The sequence below is a fragment of the Amia ocellicauda genome, chromosome 22 (genome assembly GCF_036373705.1).
Source record: "Amia ocellicauda isolate fAmiCal2 chromosome 22, fAmiCal2.hap1, whole genome shotgun sequence".
In the NCBI taxonomy this organism is placed as follows: Eukaryota; Metazoa; Chordata; class Actinopteri; order Amiiformes; family Amiidae; genus Amia; species Amia ocellicauda.
In genome coordinates this window covers 9,621,707-9,644,509 of record NC_089871.1, presented here as the reverse complement: position 1 = coordinate 9,644,509, position 22,803 = coordinate 9,621,707, and the positions used below count along the sequence as shown (strand labels likewise).

At 50.2% G+C, this 22,803-nt stretch overlaps 1 long non-coding RNA gene across 2 annotated transcripts; it reads left to right on the top strand.

Annotated features, from left to right (window-relative positions):
* Window positions 1–14,179: 14,179 nt before the first annotated feature.
* LOC136718353 (uncharacterized) lies at window positions 14,180–22,426 on the top strand. Of its 2 annotated transcripts, none has more exons than XR_010805278.1 (3): window positions 14,180–14,797; window positions 15,318–15,497; window positions 22,165–22,426. It is a non-coding gene; the product is annotated as an uncharacterized LOC136718353 (long non-coding RNA). The 2 variants fall into 2 exon arrangements; XR_010805277.1 differs by having other exon boundaries at window positions 15,223–15,497.
* Window positions 22,427–22,803: the final 377 nt, after the last annotated feature.

Below are 22,803 nucleotides of genomic sequence, written 5' to 3'. Positions count from 1 at the left end.
GGACCGATCAGGTGTGTGTCCCAGAGAGGTGAGTGGGACTTTTGCCTGACCTCCCCAGATTCCTTGCTATTTTTGAAAATGATCATGAATTTTGTTCTTTATTTCCTCTGCCTAACTTCATAGTTACATTATTTCTATCAGGCACAAACCAAGCTAGCTCATGCTGCAGTGTCAGTGCCTGCTCTGTGTTGTGCTTTGTGTTTGCCTCGGCAGGAGCTGCTTGCCTGAGTATTGCAGGACTCTGAAATATTGTGCGTATGACCCTCGTGTGGATTGCATGCAGTTAGAGATTGTATAGGTCTGTCAATAACGACAGGTAAACTTTTCCTGATATCAGATCTACTTTGCAGCTCCAATACCACACTGAAGCTGAGTATGTCACTATAGCTGTGAGCTTCTATTTCACTGTGCTTTGTTACTCCCAATACAGAGACTAATTATGTGTCTGTCTTCCACTGCATGTTTCTCGTAAAGCAGATATCTGATCCTCAGTACGTGGTGTTTTTCTTTTTTCTTCTTTCCCTCCAGATGTTTTTATTATAATCTGTTGCTTTCTCGCTGGAAACTGCCAGGGTAGTGAGTCACACTGCACTTTCTCTAGAACTGAAGATAAATAAATAATCATGAAACTCAAGAAACATAAAGACTGAACTTGAGAAATCTAACCTCAGAATGAGTGGCTGGGCGTTTCAAGTGTTTTGTTCTTCTGTGGGCCTTTAGAAAGCGAGCCAGCATTGTTTGATTGTGCTAATTAAGAAACCATTAAGATGGAATCGGGCTCTCTTATTGCACTAGCAATGAAAAGATCGGTCCTGTTGTGAAGCATCGTCTCTTGGAAACAGACTTGGATTCTTAGCTAGAATTGCGAATGGAAGGATTTTAGTGCAGCAACCAAAGGCCACACACCATGACTTAATATTCCTTCAAAACACATCCAGATATAAGCCATGATTGCACAAGTCTTTTTAACTACTAACCCCAGATCTTAATAGGATCAAAGTTGCGTCTCGGTGACATCGGTGGCCCAAGGAAGTCATTCGTTATGTGTAGGTTTTGTGTAATAATTATTGTTTTCAGTGTTCGAGGATCCCACTGGTTGTAGTGCAAACAGCACAGATAGGTTGCAAATGTTTCGGTATACAGTTGCTCTCAAAAATATTCACCCCCCTTGGACTCTTCCACATTTCATTGTTACAACATTAAATCAGAATGGATTTATCAGGAGTTTTTGACCCTGATCAACACAGAAGATGTTCATAATGTCAAAGTGAAAAATATAATCTGCTAATTGTTCTAAATTAGTTACAAATACAAAACAGAAAATATCTGAATGCATAAGCAATCACCCCCTTTCCTAGGACACACCTGATTGGGCTGTGGTGAAGCCAATTGTCTTTAAAAGTCACGTAATTAGTTGAATGGAGTCCAATGGAGTCCAATTAGGGTTAAATGCACCTGTCTCTGTGAGGTCCCACACTCCTGGGACCAATTATTGATTAAAAAACAGTTTTGAGGTACAAACAATCAATCTCTTCTAGCTCTTTAAGATAAAGTATCAATTGAATCTTGCTTTCAAATGCCAACCATCTTTTTTGATAACTTTGTTTATTAGAAAAGAATGAAGACGATACACATTACAATTAAATATATTTTGTCTATTTTACCGTTATTACCAAGAAACCAAACAAAAACACCACCAAACCGAAACGGAAATCGGTATCAAATCAATGTATATATGTAGGGTGCATGTATCAAATTCAAGCCTTCATCTTTACAGGAACCAGGACGGGTGATTCCATATTTGTCTACAGAAAACTGCCTGTTTTTTTCAGTGTCCATTCATGTGCAGGATGTGACTCCCTTACCTGCAGGCTGAAAGAAACAATTGGCCTTTAAATGGTTTGAAGACAAATTACACATAAGAAGTGTGATTAAACACTACATAAATTAAAAGTAGACTTTTTGTGGGTGGGTTGATTAATTTGGGATGTGGTTAATAGAGGAGATGTTTTAGAAGTCCATTGGGAATGAGAAAGGTCATTAAACTGAGATTTGTACAAGAGAGACAGATTCTCTCTGGTGTAGTGGACTGGGGGGGCTCAATGGAAAGAGATTGAACAGGTCATTGTAGTGAATTGGGCTTTGTCTCCAGGTTAATGAAAACGCTGTTCCAGACTCAAGGTAGATAGCTTCAAATGTTAATAATAGAGGGAAGCAGAGAAAAGCGCTCGATTCAATAGAGACCTGGCTCCTGTTCTGGCCTGTTTTGACTGTAATACCCCGAGATCTCCAGCACTGACTTCTATACTGTGTATCGCTCTGCGCTGTGCTGGCCAGACGGCCCCGGCGCTGCGGCGGTCCGTGTGCCAGACAGAGCTGGATTACCTGGCGGCGCAAAGTGAAGTCATGCAGGCCGGATCCGTCAGTCTCCCTGCCAGGGTCTCTGTTTATCTGTCTGGCTGTGTGTGTGGATGGGTGTGTTTGTGGGTGTCTGTCCTGCCAGGGTGTCTGTCTGTGTGTCCGTTGGTCTGTGTCTGTCGCTGAGATGGCCTGCCAGCAGGCTGCACTGGGGTGGCTGTGATGTGGTCTTTATGGCAAACTTGTTTATTTTCCTGACAGAGGAAGCGCTGAGTCACACATCCCACATTCCTGCGTGTTCTCTCTCTCTCCCTCTCTTTCTGTCTTCCTTCCAACCCCAAATCCTTTCCCCTCTTTCTGTCTCTCTTCCAACCCCATTTTTTGTTTTATTTCTCTCTCTCACTTGTTCTCTTCCAATTCTGCTTTCTCGTTCTTTCTCTAACTGTCCTCTCTCTCTCTATTACACTATTATACTCACCCTATCTCTCATCCAACCATCATCCTGCTCTCTCCACTGCCCCTCTCCCCTCGATTCAGTTGGAGTATAATGTGAAACGTGGTAAAGCGTTTACAGCTTTAGACTTTAGCACACAGACACCTGCAGAATCTTCATCAACCGACCTGCGTTCCTCCCCTGTATAGCGCTGGGGAGCTGGAGGCCTCTGCACTGCGTCCGCTGCGTCTGAGTGCGAGTGCCATGTCCAGAGTCTGCATGGAAGACGCAAGGAAAATACTATAATGGTGTGGTGTGGAAAACGTGCACCTTAGAAAGCATTCCTGTTCGCAGGCGGTGAACTTCCTGTGTGGTTAAGGGAATCCGGGCTGGTACATGGCTTGGGGGCTGCTGCAAACACAGGGCCAGAATATCCTGTCACATCCTGGTGCCGCTCAGTGAGTCACAGAGGGGTATGGAGTGAACTGTTGCCAACTGCACACCACCTCACAGACCGGGCACTGAGTCAGGGCACCATTAGAGAAAGAGTGCAGCCCAGCACCCTGACCTGTCACTCAGTGTCAGTGCTGGGCTGCAGTGTGTTCAGTAGCTCAGTGTCAGGGCTGGGCTGCAGTGTGTTCAGTAGCTCAGTGTCCGGGCTGGGCTGCAGTGTGTTCAGTAGCTCAGTGTCAGAGCTGGGTTGCAGTGTGTTCAGTAGCTCAGTGTCAGTGCTGGGCTGCAGTGTGTTCAGTAGCTCAGTGTCAGTGCTGGGCTGCAGTGTGTTCAGTAGCTCAGTGTTAGAGCTGGGCTGCAGTGTGTTCAGTAGCTCAGTGTCAGGGCTGGGCTGCAGTGTGTTCAGTAGCTCAGTGTCAGTGCTGGGCTGCAGTGTGTTCAGTAGCTCACTGTCAGTGCTGGGCTGCAGTGTGTTCAGTAGCTCAGTGTCCGGGCTGGGCTGCAGTGTGTTCAGTAGCTCAGTGTCAGGGCTGGGCTGCAGTGTGTTCAGTAGCTCAGTGTCAGGGCTGGGCTGCAGTGTGTTCAGTAGCTCAGTGTCAGTGCTGGGCTGCAGTGTGTTCAGTAGCTCAGTGTCAGTGCTGGGCTGCAGTGTGTTCAGTAGCTCAGTGTCACAGTGTGTTCAGTAGCTCAGTGTCAGGGCTGGGCTGCAGTGTGTTCAGTAGCTCAGTGTCAGTGCTGGGCTGCAGTGTGTTCAGTAGCTCAGTGTCAGGGCTGGGCTGCAGTGTGTTCAGTAGCTCAGTGTGAGGGCTGGGCTGCAGTGTGTTCAGTAGCTCAGTGTCAGGGCTGGGCTGCAGTGTGTTCAGTAGCTCAGTGTCAGTGCTGGGCTGCAGTGTGTTCAGTAGCTCAGTGTCACAGTGTGTTCAGTAGCTCAGTGTCAGTGCTGGGCTGCAGTGTGTTCAGTAGCTCAGTGTCAGGGCTGGGCTGCAGTGTGTTCAGTATCTCAGTGTCAGGGCTGGGCTGCAGTGTGTTCAGTAGCTCAGTGTCAGGGCTGGGCTGCAGTGTGTTCAGTAGCTCAGTGTCACAGTGTGTTCAGTAGCTCAGTGTCAGAGCTGGGCTGCAGTGTGTTCAGTAGCTCAGTGTGAGGGCTGGGCTGCAGTGTGTTCAGTAGCTCAGTGTCAGGGCTGGGCTGCAGTGTGTTCAGTAGCTCAGTGTCACAGTGTGTTCAGTAGCTCAGTGTCAGGGCTGGGCTGCAGTGTGTTCAGTACCTCAGTGTCACAGTGTGTTCAGTAGCTCAGTGTCAGTGCTGGGCTGCAGTGTGTTCAGTAGCTCAGTGTCACAGTGTGTTCAGTAGCTCAGTGTCAGTGCTGGGCTGCAGTGTGTTCAGTAGCTCAGTGTCAGTGCTGGGCTGCAGTGTGTTCAGTAGCTCAGTGTCAGGGCTGGGCTGCAGTGTGTTCAGTAGCTCAGTGTCAGGGCTGGGCTGCAGTGTGTTCAGTAGCTCAGTGTCCGGGCTGGGCTGCAGTGTGTTCAGTAGCTCAGTGTCAGAGCTGGGTTGCAGTGTGTTCAGTAGCTCAGTGTCAGTGCTGGGCTGCAGTGTGTTCAGTAGCTCAGTGTCAGTGCTGGGCTGCAGTGTGTTCAGTAGCTCAGTGTTAGAGCTGGGCTGCAGTGTGTTCAGTAGCTCAGTGTCAGGGCTGGGCTGCAGTGTGTTCAGTAGCTCAGTGTCAGTGCTGGGCTGCAGTGTGTTCAGTAGCTCACTGTCAGTGCTGGGCTGCAGTGTGTTCAGTAGCTCAGTGTCCGGGCTGGGCTGCAGTGTGTTCAGTAGCTCAGTGTCAGGGCTGGGCTGCAGTGTGTTCAGTAGCTCAGTGTCAGGGCTGGGCTGCAGTGTGTTCAGTAGCTCAGTGTCAGTGCTGGGCTGCAGTGTGTTCAGTAGCTCAGTGTCAGTGCTGGGCTGCAGTGTGTTCAGTAGCTCAGTGTCAGTGCTGGGCTGCAGTGTGTTCAGTAGCTCAGTGTCACAGTGTGTTCAGTAGCTCAGTGTCAGGGCTGGGCTGCAGTGTGTTCAGTAGCTCAGTGTCAGTGCTGGGCTGCAGTGTGTTCAGTAGCTCAGTGTCAGTGCTGGGCTGCAGTGTGTTCAGTAGCTCAGTGTCAGAGCTGGGCTGCAGTGTGTTCAGTAGCTCAGTGTCAGAGCTGGGCTGCAGTGTGTTCAGTAGCTCAGTGTCAGTGCTGGGCTGCAGTGTGTTCAGTAGCTCAGTGTCAGGGCTGGGCTGCAGTGTGTTCAGTAGCTCAGTGTCACAGTGTGTTCAGTAGCTCAGTGTCAGGGCTGGGCTGCAGTGTGTTCAGTAGCTCAGTGTCAGAGCTGGGCTGCAGTGTGTTCAGTAGCTCAGTGTCACAGTGTGTTCAGTAGCTCAGTGTCAGTGCTGGGCTGCAGTGTGTTCAGTAGCTCAGTGTCACAGTGTGTTCAGTAGCTCAGTGTCTCAGTGCTGGGCTGCAGTGTGTTCAGTAGCTCAGTGTCAGGGCTGGGCTGCAGTGTGTTCAGTAGCTCAGTGTCAGGGCTGGGCTGCAGTGTGTTCAGTAGCTCAGTGTCAGGGCTGGGCTGCAGTGTGTTCAGTAGCTCAGTGTCAGTGCTGGGCTGCAGTGTGTTCAGTAGCTCAGTGTCACAGTGTGTTCAGTAGCTCAGTGTCAGTGCTGGGCTGCAGTGTGTTCAGTAGCTCAGTGTCAGTGCTGGGCTGCAGTGTGTTCAGTAGCTCAGTGTCACAGTGTGTTCAGTAGCTCAGTGTCAGGGCTGGGCTGCAGTGTGTTCAGTAGCTCAGTGTCACAGTGTGTTCAGTAGCTCAGTGTCAGGGCTGGGCTGCAGTGTGTTCAGTAGCTCAGTGTCACAGTGTGTTCAGTAGCTCAGTGTCAGAGCTGGGCTGCAGTGTGTTCAGTAGCTCAGTGTGAGGGCTGGGCTGCAGTGTGTTCAGTAGCTCAGTGTCAGGGCTGGGCTGCAGTGTGTTCAGTAGCTCAGTGTCACAGTGTGTTCAGTAGCTCAGTGTCAGGGCTGGGCTGCAGTGTGTTCAGTACCTCAGTGTCACAGTGTGTTCAGTAGCTCAGTGTCAGTGCTGGGCTGCAGTGTGTTCAGTAGCTCAGTGTCACAGTGTGTTCAGTAGCTCAGTGTCAGTGCTGGGCTGCAGTGTGTTCAGTAGCTCAGTGTCAGTGCTGGGCTGCAGTGTGTTCAGTAGCTCAGTGTCAGGGCTGGGCTGCAGTGTGTTCAGTAGCTCAGTGTCAGGGCTGGGCTGCAGTGTGTTCAGTATCTCAGTGTCAGGGCTGGGCTGCAGTGTGTTCAGTAGCTCAGTGTCAGGGCTGGGCTGCAGTGTGTTCAGTAGCTCAGTGTCACAGTGTGTTCAGTAGCTCAGTGTCAGAGCTGGGCTGCAGTGTGTTCAGTAGCTCAGTGTGAGGGCTGGGCTGCAGTGTGTTCAGTAGCTCAGTGTCAGGGCTGGGCTGCAGTGTGTTCAGTAGCTCAGTGTCACAGTGTGTTCAGTAGCTCAGTGTCAGGGCTGGGCTGCAGTGTGTTCAGTACCTCAGTGTCACAGTGTGTTCAGTAGCTCAGTGTCAGTGCTGGGCTGCAGTGTGTTCAGTAGCTCAGTGTCACAGTGTGTTCAGTAGCTCAGTGTCAGTGCTGGGCTGCAGTGTGTTCAGTAGCTCAGTGTCAGTGCTGGGCTGCAGTGTGTTCAGTAGCTCAGTGTCAGGGCTGGGCTGCAGTGTGTTCAGTAGCTCAGTGTCAGGGCTGGGCTGCAGTGTGTTCAGTAGCTCAGTGTCAGGGCTGGGCTGCAGTGTGTTCAGTATCTCAGTGTCAGGGCTGGGCTGCAGTGTGTTCAGTATCTCAGTGTCAGGGCTGGGCTGCAGTGTGTTCAGTAGCTCAGTGTCAGTGCTGGGCTGCAGTGTGTTCAGTAGCTCAGTGTCAGTGCTGGGCTGCAGTGTGTTCAGTAGCTCAGTGTCACAGTGTGTTCAGTAGCTCAGTGTCAGTGCTGGGCTGCAGTGTGTTCAGTAGCTCAGTGTCACAGTGTGTTCAGTAGCTCAGTGTCAGTGCTGGGCTGCAGTGTGTTCAGTAGCTCAGTGTCAGGGCTGGGCTGCAGTGTGTTCAGTAGCTCAGTGTCAGGGCTGGGCTGCAGTGTGTTCAGTAGCTCAGTGTCAGTGCTGGGCTGCAGTGTGTTCAGTAGCTCAGTGTCAGTGCTGGGCTGCAGTGTGTTCAGTAGCTCAGTGTCACAGTGTGTTCAGTAGCTCAGTGTCAGTGCTGGGCTGCAGTGTGTTCAGTAGCTCAGTGTCAGTGCTGGGCTGCAGTGTGTTCAGTAGCTCAGTGTCAGGGCTTGGCTGCAGTGTGTTCAGTAGCTCAGTGTCAGTGCTGGGCTGCAGTGTGTTCAGTAGCTCAGTGTCAGTGCTGGGCTGCAGTGTGTTCAGTAGCTCAGTGTCACAGTGTGTTCAGTAGCTCAGTGTCAGTGCTGGGCTGCAGTGTGTTCAGTAGCTCAGTGTCAGTGCTGGGCTGCAGTGTGTTCAGTAGCTCAGTGTCAGGGCTGGGCTGCAGTGTGTTCAGTAGCTCAGTGTCACAGTGTGTTCAGTAGCTCAGTGTCAGGGCTGGGCTGCAGTGTGTTCAGTAGCTCAGTGTCAGAGCTGGGCTGCAGTGTGTTCAGTAGCTCAGTGTCACAGTGTGTTCAGTAGCTCAGTGTCAGTGCTGGGCTGCAGTGTGTTCAGTAGCTCAGTGTCACAGTGTGTTCAGTAGCTCAGTGTCAGGGCTGGGCTGCAGTGTGTTCAGTAGCTCAGTGTCAGTGCTGGGCTGCAGTGTGTTCAGTAGCTCAGTGTCAGTGCTGGGCTGCAGTGTGTTCAGTAGCTCAGTGTCAGGGCTGGGCTGCAGTGTGTTCAGTAGCTCAGTGTCAGGGCTGGGCTGCAGTGTGTTCAGTAGCTCAGTGTCAGGGCTGGGCTGCAGTGTGTTCAGTAGCTCAGTGTCACAGTGTGTTCAGTAGCTCAGTGTCAGGGCTGGGCTGCAGTGTGTTCAGTAGCTCAGTGTCACAGTGTGTTCAGTAGCTCAGTGTCAGAGCTGGGCTGCAGTGTGTTCAGTAGCTCAGTGTGAGGGCTGGGCTGCAGTGTGTTCAGTAGCTCAGTGTCAGGGCTGGGCTGCAGTGTGTTCAGTAGCTCAGTGTCACAGTGTGTTCAGTAGCTCAGTGTCAGTGCTGGGCTGCAGTGTGTTCAGTAGCTCAGTGTCACAGTGTGTTCAGTAGCTCAGTGTCAGTGCTGGGCTGCAGTGTGGTCAGTAGCTCAGTGTCACAGTGTGTTCAGTAGCTCAGTGTCACAGTGTGTTCAGTAGCTCAGTGTCAGGGCTGGGCTGCAGTGTGGTCAGTAGCTCAGTGTCACAGTGTGTTCAGTAGCTCAGTGTCAGGGCTGGGCTGCAGTGTGTTCAGTAGCTCAGTGTCACAGTGTGTTCAGTAGCTCAGTGTCAGGGCTGGGCTGCAGTGTGTTCAGTAGCTCAGTGTCACAGTGTGTTCAGTAGCTCAGTGTCAGGGCTGGGCTGCAGTGTGTTCAGTAGCTCAGTGTCACAGTGTGTTCAGTAGCTCAGTGTCAGAGCTGGGCTGCAGTGTGTTCAGTAGCTCAGTGTGAGGGCTGGGCTGCAGTGTGTTCAGTAGCTCAGTGTCAGGGCTGGGCTGCAGTGTGTTCAGTAGCTCAGTGTCACAGTGTGTTCAGTAGCTCAGTGTCAGGGCTGGGCTGCAGTGTGTTCAGTACCTCAGTGTCACAGTGTGTTCAGTAGCTCAGTGTCAGTGCTGGGCTGCAGTGTGTTCAGTAGCTCAGTGTCACAGTGTGTTCAGTAGCTCAGTGTCAGTGCTGGGCTGCAGTGTGTTCAGTAGCTCAGTGTCAGTGCTGGGCTGCAGTGTGTTCAGTAGCTCAGTGTCAGGGCTGGGCTGCAGTGTGTTCAGTAGCTCAGTGTCAGGGCTGGGCTGCAGTGTGTTCAGTATCTCAGTGTCAGGGCTGGGCTGCAGTGTGTTCAGTAGCTCAGTGTCAGGGCTGGGCTGCAGTGTGTTCAGTAGCTCAGTGTCACAGTGTGTTCAGTAGCTCAGTGTCAGAGCTGGGCTGCAGTGTGTTCAGTAGCTCAGTGTGAGGGCTGGGCTGCAGTGTGTTCAGTAGCTCAGTGTCAGGGCTGGGCTGCAGTGTGTTCAGTAGCTCAGTGTCACAGTGTGTTCAGTAGCTCAGTGTCAGGGCTGGGCTGCAGTGTGTTCAGTAGCTCAGTGTCAGAGCTGGGCTGCAGTGTGTTCAGTAGCTCAGTGTCACAGTGTGTTCAGTAGCTCAGTGTCAGTGCTGGGCTGCAGTGTGTTCAGTAGCTCAGTGTCACAGTGTGTTCAGTAGCTCAGTGTCAGGGCTGGGCTGCAGTGTGTTCAGTAGCTCAGTGTCAGTGCTGGGCTGCAGTGTGTTCAGTAGCTCAGTGTCAGTGCTGGGCTGCAGTGTGTTCAGTAGCTCAGTGTCAGGGCTGGGCTGCAGTGTGTTCAGTAGCTCAGTGTCAGGGCTGGGCTGCAGTGTGTTCAGTAGCTCAGTGTCAGGGCTGGGCTGCAGTGTGTTCAGTAGCTCAGTGTCACAGTGTGTTCAGTAGCTCAGTGTCAGGGCTGGGCTGCAGTGTGTTCAGTAGCTCAGTGTCACAGTGTGTTCAGTAGCTCAGTGTCAGAGCTGGGCTGCAGTGTGTTCAGTAGCTCAGTGTGAGGGCTGGGCTGCAGTGTGTTCAGTAGCTCAGTGTCAGGGCTGGGCTGCAGTGTGTTCAGTAGCTCAGTGTCACAGTGTGTTCAGTAGCTCAGTGTCAGTGCTGGGCTGCAGTGTGTTCAGTAGCTCAGTGTCACAGTGTGTTCAGTAGCTCAGTGTCAGTGCTGGGCTGCAGTGTGGTCAGTAGCTCAGTGTCACAGTGTGTTCAGTAGCTCAGTGTCACAGTGTGTTCAGTAGCTCAGTGTCAGGGCTGGGCTGCAGTGTGGTCAGTAGCTCAGTGTCACAGTGTGTTCAGTAGCTCAGTGTCAGGGCTGGGCTGCAGTGTGTTCAGTAGCTCAGTGTCACAGTGTGTTCAGTAGCTCAGTGTCAGGGCTGGGCTGCAGTGTGTTCAGTAGCTCAGTGTCACAGTGTGTTCAGTAGCTCAGTGTCAGGGCTGGGCTGCAGTGTGTTCAGTAGCTCAGTGTCACAGTGTGTTCAGTAGCTCAGTGTCAGAGCTGGGCTGCAGTGTGTTCAGTAGCTCAGTGTGAGGGCTGGGCTGCAGTGTGTTCAGTAGCTCAGTGTCAGGGCTGGGCTGCAGTGTGTTCAGTAGCTCAGTGTCACAGTGTGTTCAGTAGCTCAGTGTCAGGGCTGGGCTGCAGTGTGTTCAGTACCTCAGTGTCACAGTGTGTTCAGTAGCTCAGTGTCAGTGCTGGGCTGCAGTGTGTTCAGTAGCTCAGTGTCACAGTGTGTTCAGTAGCTCAGTGTCAGTGCTGGGCTGCAGTGTGTTCAGTAGCTCAGTGTCAGTGCTGGGCTGCAGTGTGTTCAGTAGCTCAGTGTCAGGGCTGGGCTGCAGTGTGTTCAGTAGCTCAGTGTCAGGGCTGGGCTGCAGTGTGTTCAGTATCTCAGTGTCAGGGCTGGGCTGCAGTGTGTTCAGTAGCTCAGTGTCAGGGCTGGGCTGCAGTGTGTTCAGTAGCTCAGTGTCACAGTGTGTTCAGTAGCTCAGTGTCAGAGCTGGGCTGCAGTGTGTTCAGTAGCTCAGTGTGAGGGCTGGGCTGCAGTGTGTTCAGTAGCTCAGTGTCAGGGCTGGGCTGCAGTGTGTTCAGTAGCTCAGTGTCACAGTGTGTTCAGTAGCTCAGTGTCAGGGCTGGGCTGCAGTGTGTTCAGTACCTCAGTGTCACAGTGTGTTCAGTAGCTCAGTGTCAGTGCTGGGCTGCAGTGTGTTCAGTAGCTCAGTGTCACAGTGTGTTCAGTAGCTCAGTGTCAGTGCTGGGCTGCAGTGTGTTCAGTAGCTCAGTGTCAGTGCTGGGCTGCAGTGTGTTCAGTAGCTCAGTGTCAGGGCTGGGCTGCAGTGTGTTCAGTAGCTCAGTGTCAGGGCTGGGCTGCAGTGTGTTCAGTAGCTCAGTGTCAGGGCTGGGCTGCAGTGTGTTCAGTATCTCAGTGTCAGGGCTGGGCTGCAGTGTGTTCAGTATCTCAGTGTCAGGGCTGGGCTGCAGTGTGTTCAGTAGCTCAGTGTCAGTGCTGGGCTGCAGTGTGTTCAGTAGCTCAGTGTCAGTGCTGGGCTGCAGTGTGTTCAGTAGCTCAGTGTCACAGTGTGTTCAGTAGCTCAGTGTCAGTGCTGGGCTGCAGTGTGTTCAGTAGCTCAGTGTCACAGTGTGTTCAGTAGCTCAGTGTCAGTGCTGGGCTGCAGTGTGTTCAGTAGCTCAGTGTCAGGGCTGGGCTGCAGTGTGTTCAGTAGCTCAGTGTCAGGGCTGGGCTGCAGTGTGTTCAGTAGCTCAGTGTCAGTGCTGGGCTGCAGTGTGTTCAGTAGCTCAGTGTCAGTGCTGGGCTGCAGTGTGTTCAGTAGCTCAGTGTCACAGTGTGTTCAGTAGCTCAGTGTCAGTGCTGGGCTGCAGTGTGTTCAGTAGCTCAGTGTCAGTGCTGGGCTGCAGTGTGTTCAGTAGCTCAGTGTCAGGGCTTGGCTGCAGTGTGTTCAGTAGCTCAGTGTCAGTGCTGGGCTGCAGTGTGTTCAGTAGCTCAGTGTCAGTGCTGGGCTGCAGTGTGTTCAGTAGCTCAGTGTCACAGTGTGTTCAGTAGCTCAGTGTCAGTGCTGGGCTGCAGTGTGTTCAGTAGCTCAGTGTCAGTGCTGGGCTGCAGTGTGTTCAGTAGCTCAGTGTCAGGGCTGGGCTGCAGTGTGTTCAGTAGCTCAGTGTCACAGTGTGTTCAGTAGCTCAGTGTCAGGGCTGGGCTGCAGTGTGTTCAGTAGCTCAGTGTCAGAGCTGGGCTGCAGTGTGTTCAGTAGCTCAGTGTCACAGTGTGTTCAGTAGCTCAGTGTCAGTGCTGGGCTGCAGTGTGTTCAGTAGCTCAGTGTCACAGTGTGTTCAGTAGCTCAGTGTCAGGGCTGGGCTGCAGTGTGTTCAGTAGCTCAGTGTCAGTGCTGGGCTGCAGTGTGTTCAGTAGCTCAGTGTCAGTGCTGGGCTGCAGTGTGTTCAGTAGCTCAGTGTCAGGGCTGGGCTGCAGTGTGTTCAGTAGCTCAGTGTCAGGGCTGGGCTGCAGTGTGTTCAGTAGCTCAGTGTCAGGGCTGGGCTGCAGTGTGTTCAGTAGCTCAGTGTCACAGTGTGTTCAGTAGCTCAGTGTCAGGGCTGGGCTGCAGTGTGTTCAGTAGCTCAGTGTCACAGTGTGTTCAGTAGCTCAGTGTCAGAGCTGGGCTGCAGTGTGTTCAGTAGCTCAGTGTGAGGGCTGGGCTGCAGTGTGTTCAGTAGCTCAGTGTCAGGGCTGGGCTGCAGTGTGTTCAGTAGCTCAGTGTCACAGTGTGTTCAGTAGCTCAGTGTCAGTGCTGGGCTGCAGTGTGTTCAGTAGCTCAGTGTCACAGTGTGTTCAGTAGCTCAGTGTCAGTGCTGGGCTGCAGTGTGTTCAGTAGCTCAGTGTCAGTGCTGGGCTGCAGTGTGTTCAGTAGCTCAGTGTCAGTGCTGGGCTGCAGTGTGTTCAGTAGCTCAGTGTCAGGGCTGGGCTGCAGTGTGTTCAGTAGCTCAGTGTCAGGGCTGGGCTGCAGTGTGTTCAGTAGCTCAGTGTCACAGTGTGTTCAGTAGCTCAGTGTCAGGGCTGGGCTGCAGTGTGTTCAGTAGCTCAGTGTCAGTGCTGGGCTGCAGTGTGTTCAGTAGCTCAGTGTCAGTGCTGGGCTGCAGTGTGTTCAGTAGCTCAGTGTCAGGGCTGGGCTGCAGTGTGTTCAGTAGCTCAGTGTCAGGGCTGGGCTGCAGTGTGTTCAGTAGCTCAGTGTCACAGTGTGTTCAGTAGCTCAGTGTCAGGGCTGGGCTGCAGTGTGTTCAGTAGCTCAGTGTCACAGTGTGTTCAGTATCTCAGTGTCAGGGCTGGGCTGCAGTGTGTTCAGTAGCTCAGTGTCACAGTGTGTTCAGTATCTCAGTGTCAGGGCTGGGCTGCAGTGTGTTCAGTAGCTCAGTGTCAGTGCTGGGCTGCAGTGTGTTCAGTAGCTCAGTGTCAGGGCTGGGCTGCAGTGTGTTCAGTAGCTCAGTGTCAGGGCTGGGCTGCAGTGTGTTCAGTAGCTCAGTGTCACAGTGTGTTCAGTAGCTCAGTGTCAGGGCTGGGCTGCAGTGTGTTCAGTAGCTCAGTGTCACAGTGTGTTCAGTATCTCAGTGTCAGGGCTGGGCTGCAGTGTGTTCAGTAGCTCAGTGTCACAGTGTGTTCAGTATCTCAGTGTCAGGGCTGGGCTGCAGTGTAGAGGGCAGTGAACTTTACACGTCTAAACCCCCCCAGGCAGTGACAGAGGGAAGCTGCTCGGCTTCCAGAGAGTGGGGACCTTTGACTGTGTAGGATCCCCGTTCAGGAAGCCAGAGAGTGAGGCTGGTGTTGAGGTCCGTGCTCCCTCTCCCTCTCTCCTATAGCGTCTCTTTGGCACAGAGGGACACACATGGTTTTGATAAGGAGAAGAAGAAAAAAAAAAAAAAAAAACAAGCTCGAGAAATTTCCTGCACAGTTTAAAATCAGAGCAGTGACTCCCAGACTCTGGAATTCTCCCCTCTCTCTCTCTCTGTTTTGTTATAAAAACTTTATTGCACAATAACAGACAGAGTTGTGCAACCTGCCTGCGCCGGAGCGAGAGTCTGGACGCCTGTTTTCTTTATTAGAGTCCAGATCTTATTGGCCTGGCCTGCTAGCTGGAGAGAGGGAGGGAGGGGGGGAGCTACTACACATGGGAGTAACCTCAGTCAGTCTATAAATATACAGGGAGCCATGCGGAGATGCACAGAAAGTCTCCCGCCTCGGCACACATCTCCTGAATTAATTCCTGTCATGGCTTTCGTCTCTATTGCAGGATCCATCATCTCGGCTCCTCTCGTCGGGCATAGTGGGACAGACGGGCCCGGAGGATTTACGGTGTTTATTTGTATTTTAAAAGATATTCTGCATTATTTCTTCACCCCACAGCTAACAGGGAGAGGGGCCGGCTGTAGGGCAGTGCTTCCCCTTTCGGCGTGTGCTCTTGGATTTTGCTGTAGGGGTGTCTGCCCGGGTTTCGAAGTGCTGACGGACTGTCCCGTGTGCAGAGAGAGAGGGATAAAGTGCTGACAGAGAGGAAGAGGATGGAGAGAGAAAGAGGGAGGTGGGCCAGGGGGTCAGGGGAACGAGGGTCCCTGCATGATGGAGAAGCGAAGGTTATTGGGAATCTGTGGGTGAGGGTTGCGTGCAGAGGTATAGTAGGAGCTGTCATGTCTATAAACAAATCAGCTGGGAGTGGAGAGGAGAGGAAAGGTTGTGAGGCAGAGAGACGCATGGAGTGAGAGAGAGGGGGGCATGACCCCAGAACGAAGAGAGAACTTGATGCACTCATTGTTTGGAAAGACTTCAGCTGCATTGGGAACCATCAGAAATGACAGGGTAAGTATATTGCTATTATTATTAATAGTAGTAGCAGTAGCAGTAGTACTGTGCTTGTTGCACTAGTGGAGCATTTTCCATTGTAATGTACTGCCATTCTTACGTATCGTTTTATATATAATTGTGTACCAACTAAAGAGGAGTAAGTCTAAACCATACAGTCTATCCTAGCCTGACATCCATGTGTAGTGCAGTACCAACATGTAGGCCAGGGTAATGTAGGATCTAGTCTTTGTACTGTCTAGTCTTTCCTTAAAATGTTTTCTTGTTAGTTTTTTTTTTGTTCTGTACAATACCATCTATTAGGGAGGGTGGAGGTGAGTTGGATTCATGTTAATAGTATAGATGGAGTGTCTTCTTTACTGGCTTTTCTTTTGCCTTGTTGGAGGCAGACTATACTTATGCTGGGGTCCTTGTATTTTCAGACTCTGCATATTGGCTCTGTAAGTCCTCTTGTTGAGCTTGGAGAGATACTCCGATGATGGTAGGAGCATTATTTGGTGTCCCTCCTACTCCCCAGATCTCTCCGGGATCGAGTGACCAGGCATCTGCTTTTGTTTTTTTCCTTTTTCGATTTTGGTATGGGGGCAGAGATGGTCTGAGCTGAGCCCCGGTCCCTTCACAGAGGGTTTTCCAGGATCAGGGCCGGAGATCCACGGCTGCTCAACCCTCGCCGTCACATTGAACAAGAAGCAACACGGTGAGCCACTTCTCGTGTGTATAATCAAGGCATGGGGACACACCTTCACTTCTGTCTCTGTATAGGGATTCTTCTGTCTGTCTGTCCCTTGATCCACTGCGATATATCTGACTGTGTTTGTAAATTGATCTGTCTATATATATGCCAACCTACCTGTATGTATATCTTTTTAGTTGCAGCCCAAATCTCCTTGGCTGGGGAACCCCTTTGTCAAACAATCACTCTCAACATGGGTCCACCCAGTGTCTTTCAGTAGTGACAGTGGTCTGTACTGTGCTGTATTGTAGTTGTAGGTGAGGTGTGCTGTATTTCCCTAGTGATTGTCCTAGTTGTAGTTCAGTAATCATAGGGATCTGTTGTACTTTCCGCTGTAATTGTAATGCAGTATTGTACTTGTGTATTGTGCTTGTGCTTCAGTACTGATAGAGGTCTGTACTGTGCTGTATTGTGGTTGTACATCAATAATGATACTGCTCCATACTGGTGTCCCAGCTTTTCTTGGGACTGCCAGGACTGGCTCTGGGCTTCCTCAGGGGCCCTTGGTCCCCAGTTTGTCAATGAAAACCACAAGATCTCACTGTGGCAGACCTGGGTTATACTGGGAGCCAGTGAGTGTGTGGAGGACTCAGGGGGCAGAACGATAGAAGATCTGGTCTCTGCTAAATCAGAAACTAATGGAAAGCAGTGAAATACTCACAGCTTATTAACCACTGTTTAAACAGTAGGTGGGACCATGTGTAAAGTGTCCATCTCTACTCAATGCAGCGCCCCTCGTTAATGATTTAGCAAGTCTTTAATGGAAGGGGCAGGTGGAATCCATTCTCCCAGGTGTTTGCACTGCTCAGTCTGCGGCTTTCATTCACCACTGCGATCGTATTAGTCATGCAGCTGAGGAAGTGGCCATTTTGGTTCCTGATTTAACAGGCTTGATGGAGCTCCAAGGTGGCTCAACCAGTACAAGCCTGCACTGGGAGCGCAGGTTGGGCCCTACCGTCCAGACAGCGCTGGTTCCAGTCCGGGCTGTGTCAGAGCCCGCTGAAGGTTGGCATGCAGTTGGCTGAGCACTGTCAGGGTTGGGTGGGCTCGAGTTGGCCAGGTTTTTTCCTTGGCTTGTCACACAACAGCACTCCCTGTGAACCACTGGGTGCCTGTGAGCTCCAAAGTGTTTTCAATGAGAGCTGCGTCAGTCCTCCCAGTGTGAAAAGGAGTGGATGACTTGATAGTGAACAGGATAAGTGTGTGTGTGTGTGTGAGAGAGAGAGAAAGAGAGAGAGAGAGAGAGAGAGAGAGTGAGTGTGTTGGCTATCTACATCCCTCCTGGATTTAGCACAGTAGTTGTGGAGGTGAGCCCAGCTGATTTACAATTACTGATGCCTAACTGGGAGCCTTGAAAGAAAATAAATAAATAACCGAAAGAGGGAAACTACAAGCTGAGTTACTGAGAAGAACATTTTTAATGGGGCTTGCCGCTGGGCTTTTGCAATAGCATTTCAAATCAGTGATTTAATGTCTGTTACGGGAAAAAGATGAATGCCAGGAAAAGTCAGGGATACTGTATATGTTTATTTAAAGAAGAAAAAAATAAAAAAAAAATATATATATATATATATATATATATATATATATATATAAAAACAGTGCCTTCCATTGGTAAGGCAGTTTAAACAAAGGGCAAAACTGACATCACAAGACGGCCCCGAGCCCCCGTGTTTGTAAACAGACAGAGTGTCAGAGTTTCCTTTGGCGAGAGGGAGCGAGAGTGGGAGGGAAGGACGGGGGTAGGAGAGGGAGAGGGATATACTGAGTAATAATTCCTTTTCAAGTATTAAGAAGGGAGAAAGGGATAAGAGAAGGGAGATTAAATGGAATTCCTGTTCCAGACAACAAGGTCGAAAATAAGCAGGATGAGAGAGATGGAACATAAAAAAAATGCAGGGGAGGATAAAAAGAGAGGGGGAAAGGGGTTACCAATGGCAGAGGAAAAGGATAGAGAGGAGGGAGGGAGTGGTGGCCTATGCAGGGTGACAGATGATACGAAAGAGGGTGATAAAGAGAGGAGACTGTGTGTTTGGGGGGGCAGTGGTGTGCCAGGATGCCCTTCAGAGAGCCGCAGCTGTAAGTAGCACCCCCATCCATCTTGGCCACAATCTCTCTCTCGCCCCTTCACTCTGTTGCAATAAATACCGCCAGCTTGTCCAAATTAGTCTGTCGGCCTATACTTAGTGTATAATTTGCGCCTAGCCTCTGTGGTCACTCCATCATTTTCCATAAATACAGTCACCTGCCCACTCAGGGCCTGGCACGGGGAGAGCGCTGCGGACTGTGGGCTTCCTTATAAAGCCCTTATTTCACGCACTGTGGTCTGGTCAAGGGAGGGTGTCAGCCCAGCACAGAGAGCTGAGCACCGCAGGGCTCTGGACCTGGGGAGATGTGCCTTAAAAGAATATAGGGGCTGAATACAAAAACTTGTACTACAATCATAACTCAGTTTGTTTCGGTAGTCTTCGCCCTCCTGTTCTGATCCACACTGAGCAGCCAGCTTTGGGATTTTTTCTTTTTGCATTTTGATTTAAGCACTTCAGGACTGACTGTTCCCAATGCAGTAGGTCCCTTGTGCAAGTTTACCCTGGTAAATCTCACCTAGGTGTGCTCTTTGAACATAGTTTTGCTGTGGTTGTACTCCAGTGGTTTCCTATGGGTTCAACATGCCTTTAATGTGCTTCACCACACTGGACCAGGGGCATACCATACTATACCATGACACATACTTCAATGACGTGTTTACTGTCATAACCCATGGTTTATTCATGTTAGAGTGGCGTAAAGCATAATAAAAGCATGACAGCTATAGGAAACCACTGTAAAGTTGTGGAGCGACCATAATAAAGCCATGTAAAACCATGTTTGCCTCTCCATCACTTTTTGTTTGCATTGTATGTACAATGTTGCTTCATAATGCAGAGCAGCGCAGGAACCAAATGTACAATGGAAAGGGCCTCTAACCATGAGTTGTGCCTTTCCTTTATTTCCCACTGACCTCGGAGAACAAGCTGATTCATGCTGCATGTTGTGTTCGAATGGGACTGGATCAAAGTTCAGTGTTAAAGATTGCAGGCTGTGTCCCAGTGCAGTGTATCCGTGTGTAATGGTGCGTATTTGTGTGCAGTGCCGAGGGTCTCAAAATTGTAGCAGAGTATCTGTGTAAAGTGTATGTGTGTGTCAGCACCAGGCGTCGGTGTATCTGGATCGGGGTGCAGTGTGGGAGTGTACTTGTGCATCGGAGTGCAGTCTCCGAGTCGGGCACTGTGTTGGAGTGCAGTGTGTCGGCTGATCTGTGTTTCTGTGCGTCAGAGCGCAGTGTGCGAGTGTATCTGTGTGTCGGCGCAGCGTGTCGGTGTATCGGTGCAGTGTGTCAGTATGTCGGTGTACCTGTATGTCAGAGTGCAGTGTCTGAGTGTGTCGGTGGTTCATACCGCACTGCTGCTCTGTATTCAGGGTTTGTCCGCCTTGTTCCCCTGTGTTGCCTCCCGCCAGCTCTTCCTGTTTGTGTGGACGTTGTGTTCTCGGCTCCGAGCCAGAACAGCTCCCACTGTCTCCTCGTCCTCCTCTCTCTGACACACACTCAGCGCTCTTTCCCCACCTCTGCCTTCACTCACCATCTTTCCCCCATGTATCTATTACACACACTGAGGCTTTCTCCTCCCCTCCGTCTCTCTGTATTTCATCCCTGTTTTCTCCTACTCTTCCTCTTCCTCCCTCTTGTTTTCCCTCATAGAAACTTCATTTATCCTCTCCTCTCTCCTGTGCTTTCCAATGTTGCTCTTCAACACCCCCTCCCTGTAGCAGAAGTCATAACTGTGTGCTCTCCAGCGGAAGGCAGAAGGGAATAGATAACACGCAGCACTTGTAATATAATCGTCGTGTACAGTACTTTGATATGCCCCTCACATCCACAGCAGTGCGATCTCAGCTGTTTGTCAAGGTTGACTTCAGGTGATTTCAGTCTGTGTCACAGTCTTGAGACAGCGGTCTGCTGCTCCCTCTGAAGCATGCTGGGCCGCTCAGTCCCTCGTCTGTGTTTTCAGGGTCTCAGTAGCAGATCTACAGTAGTTGGGCTCTTTTAACAATGTCAAGTTCTGTTTTGTTTTTTTATCCTGAATTTTATTGAACTGTTTCCAACTGTCAGGCAGGTGGTGAAGTTCACACTGTGCTAAGGGCTGAGTGTCACATCTCCTCTCTTTGAGGTCTATCTCAGTGGGATTTAGGCCCTTGGGCCCCTGTGGAAGTTATTTAGGGATTATTTGATACAGTGTAATACCCCCCCCCCCTCCCCGTGTCTGTACATCACTAATCAGTCACATATTCAGAGCTGTTTAGGCCACCATAGTGGAGCAAGAATTTATGAAACGGGTTGAGGACAGGCTGACCAATCAGAGTTCTGTTGGCTACATTTCTTGGCTCTTTATCCACTGAAACTGAGGTGTATCTGGGAGCAGCTTTAACAGGAGTCCAATTAGGAAAATAATTCAATTAAGGGCTCAGCAAGCCTAATAATAATAATAATAGCAATGCAACGCCCTCAGGGCCTACTCAATGTGTGAGGTGTCCATAGTGATGGGTGTGTTTGTGTTGCCGTGGCCATGGGCCCAGTTGGGTCCTCTTTGCCAGCTGTGTGGTTTGGCTGACCGGAGCTGTGCCTGACGCACCAGGGCAGATATTAATCACACTCTCTCCTCAGACTAGCAGTCACGTTACTTCTCAAAAGAGCTGGCCTCAGGCTGAGCGGGAACTGCAGGTCCCAGAATGATAATAAAATAAGTATAAAATATTTGTTTTATAAGCATGGTACAACAGCACCATCTTCTGGCTATATTGGGCAAAGCATCAGGTCAGATTTAGTATCTGGACTAAAAAAAGCACCTTCAGTGTCATAATTACTACACATCCCCTGCCTTGCTGATTAAACATGGTATTGTGCGATGGTGTGATTGATAAGTATCAGGTTGGTCGGATCCCCATCGGCAGCTGAAGCTTCCATTCAGCTCCCATCAGCCCCCTTCCTGTCAGGGCAGCTTAGAGAATCAATTGAGGGTAAAGTCACCCCACAGTGCATTGCAGTGTGCCGGGAACAGCAGCGGTGTTTGGCAATGAAGCAAATGGCGACCAGAAGCTGGGAGTCATTTCAATCTGTGTCTATTTACAAAAAAAATAATACAAAAAAAATCCCCAGGCAGTTCACAAGAAGAGGAAAGAAAAACAGTAGTGTGGCTATTTTTATATGTTTGTGAAGAGAGAGACGGGGGGGGGGGGGGAACTGATTCACACATTGGGCAGGCTGGCTCAGTAATGTGCTTCAATCATAATTCCATCACCCCCCCTTCACCGGAAGCTAATAAAAAGTGCCAGATCAAAGCGGGGCTGTTGTTGCTGCCCCCTCCCTGCACACATCAAAAGATTGGCCAATGTGTGAGTAGAAATATAACAACAGACCTGAGCCAGCAGGGAAACAACAGCTGGGGGGGCATTAATCAAAACCTTCACTATATTTCACTGCTTTTTTCAGCTAGGATATTAACCCATTACTATATTGGCTGTGTAGGTGTGTGGGAGCCAGGGGGAAGAAGGGGCTAGCCCTTCTCAGCAGCCTAGCCTGTTATAGCCCCCGTATCCCACAGTGTCAGCTGCGCTACAAGGACCGTGCAGTTATCTGGCCCAGCTGCTCTGTGGGTAATCCCCCACTGTTCCTACTGAGAACACAAGGGGATCTCTGATAGTCTGAGTGGAGGAAATCCCAGTCTAGGCCCAGATCCAATCGTAATGTCTCGCCAGCCACCTCTGGTGCATTCCAGGCGTCACACTGAATGGCTAGTCTGCATTGGGCAGAACACAAAGTCTCTGCCCTACTAAAAGCATCAGTGACCAGTAATATAAAACCCCTGAAGTACTGAATAACTTAAGTACGTAATGGACTCAATTTAACTCAATGAACACTCAAAAGGGAAGATTCAAGGAAAACTGAAATTGGGTTGTTTTATGCAACAGGTCACAAGTCTAATTAGTGCCTGGCAAAGTTTTATTTGAACCCCAGCTCTAACTGCAACAGTAATAAGCGTTGGAGATGATTTAGGAACTGCAGTAATACACAAACTCCAGGACAGTGGGCGGTTCTAGTCCCGAGGTGGGGTTTCCTGCAGGTTTGCTAGGCACCTCTCAATTAGCAACTGATTAAGACACAGGAACACATAGGGTGATTTGACTTCTTATCCTCATACTGATTCAATAAAGTCATCAGGACCTGTGGTGGAATGAGAAGCAGATGCATTTGGGCCCTCGTGGACTAGAGATCCCCTCTGTAGGAGCATTAGGATGCACTTGTGCCTATCCACCTCAATCTGAATGTCCCCCGTTTTAATTTCTCTTATACTGAATTGTAATGCTATAGTTATAGTATACTTTATTACAGGTACCTGCCTTTTTAAACACTGGCAATGGTTTCAACAGATGAAAATTAGCCATTTGGCACATTTACGTTTATTAAATGTTGATTAATGTGCTTTGTCCCTGTGGAAAAAGATAAAAAATGTGCTTTTGATTTCACCAGTGTGTCTACATCCAGGACAGGGGTCTGGGCAGGATGTTAAACCCTGTTTTCTGTTTCTCTGTGCAGGTGAACAACACCTGAGGGATACCTGGAAGAGGAGGCTGATGGGAGAGAGCTTGTTATTGCAGCCAAGCTGGACAAGATATTCTGTGTGTGTGTGAGTGTGTGTGTGTGTGAGAGAGAGAGAGAGAGAGAGAGAGAGAGAGAGAGAGAGTGAAGAAATCTGGGATTCACTGGGGAAATCCTCTCAGAGCCACTGTCCAGCCAGCCGGCCCGTCTCTACAGTGTGTGTGGAGATGAAGCAGTTTTATGGTGACAGATAAAACCATGCATTGTTCAATTCACCCTCATGTATGACCTGTTGTTCTAGGTCTGCTTACTTGTGAAGGGGAAATATATTATATTTCCTTATTAATCTAAGAAGGCAAAACAACAGGCTACAGGTGAAGTTATTTGGTTGCTAGCTGATGTACAATGTGAACAGACAGTGTGTTCCAACAAGCACAGATCTATAAGAACAGAAGAAAGGCTGTGAAGAATAAAAGAAAAGTTGTTCTGCAGTTTAGTATTTTGAACCCTGTCCTGTTGCAGCCCTGGCTCACACCTTCCTAAATATGATATTGAATCTGCGCTGCTTGTGTGGTGTGGTGCTGGCCTTGGTTCAGATGTGTCCCAGGGACCCTGACCTGCTGGCCGCACGAACAG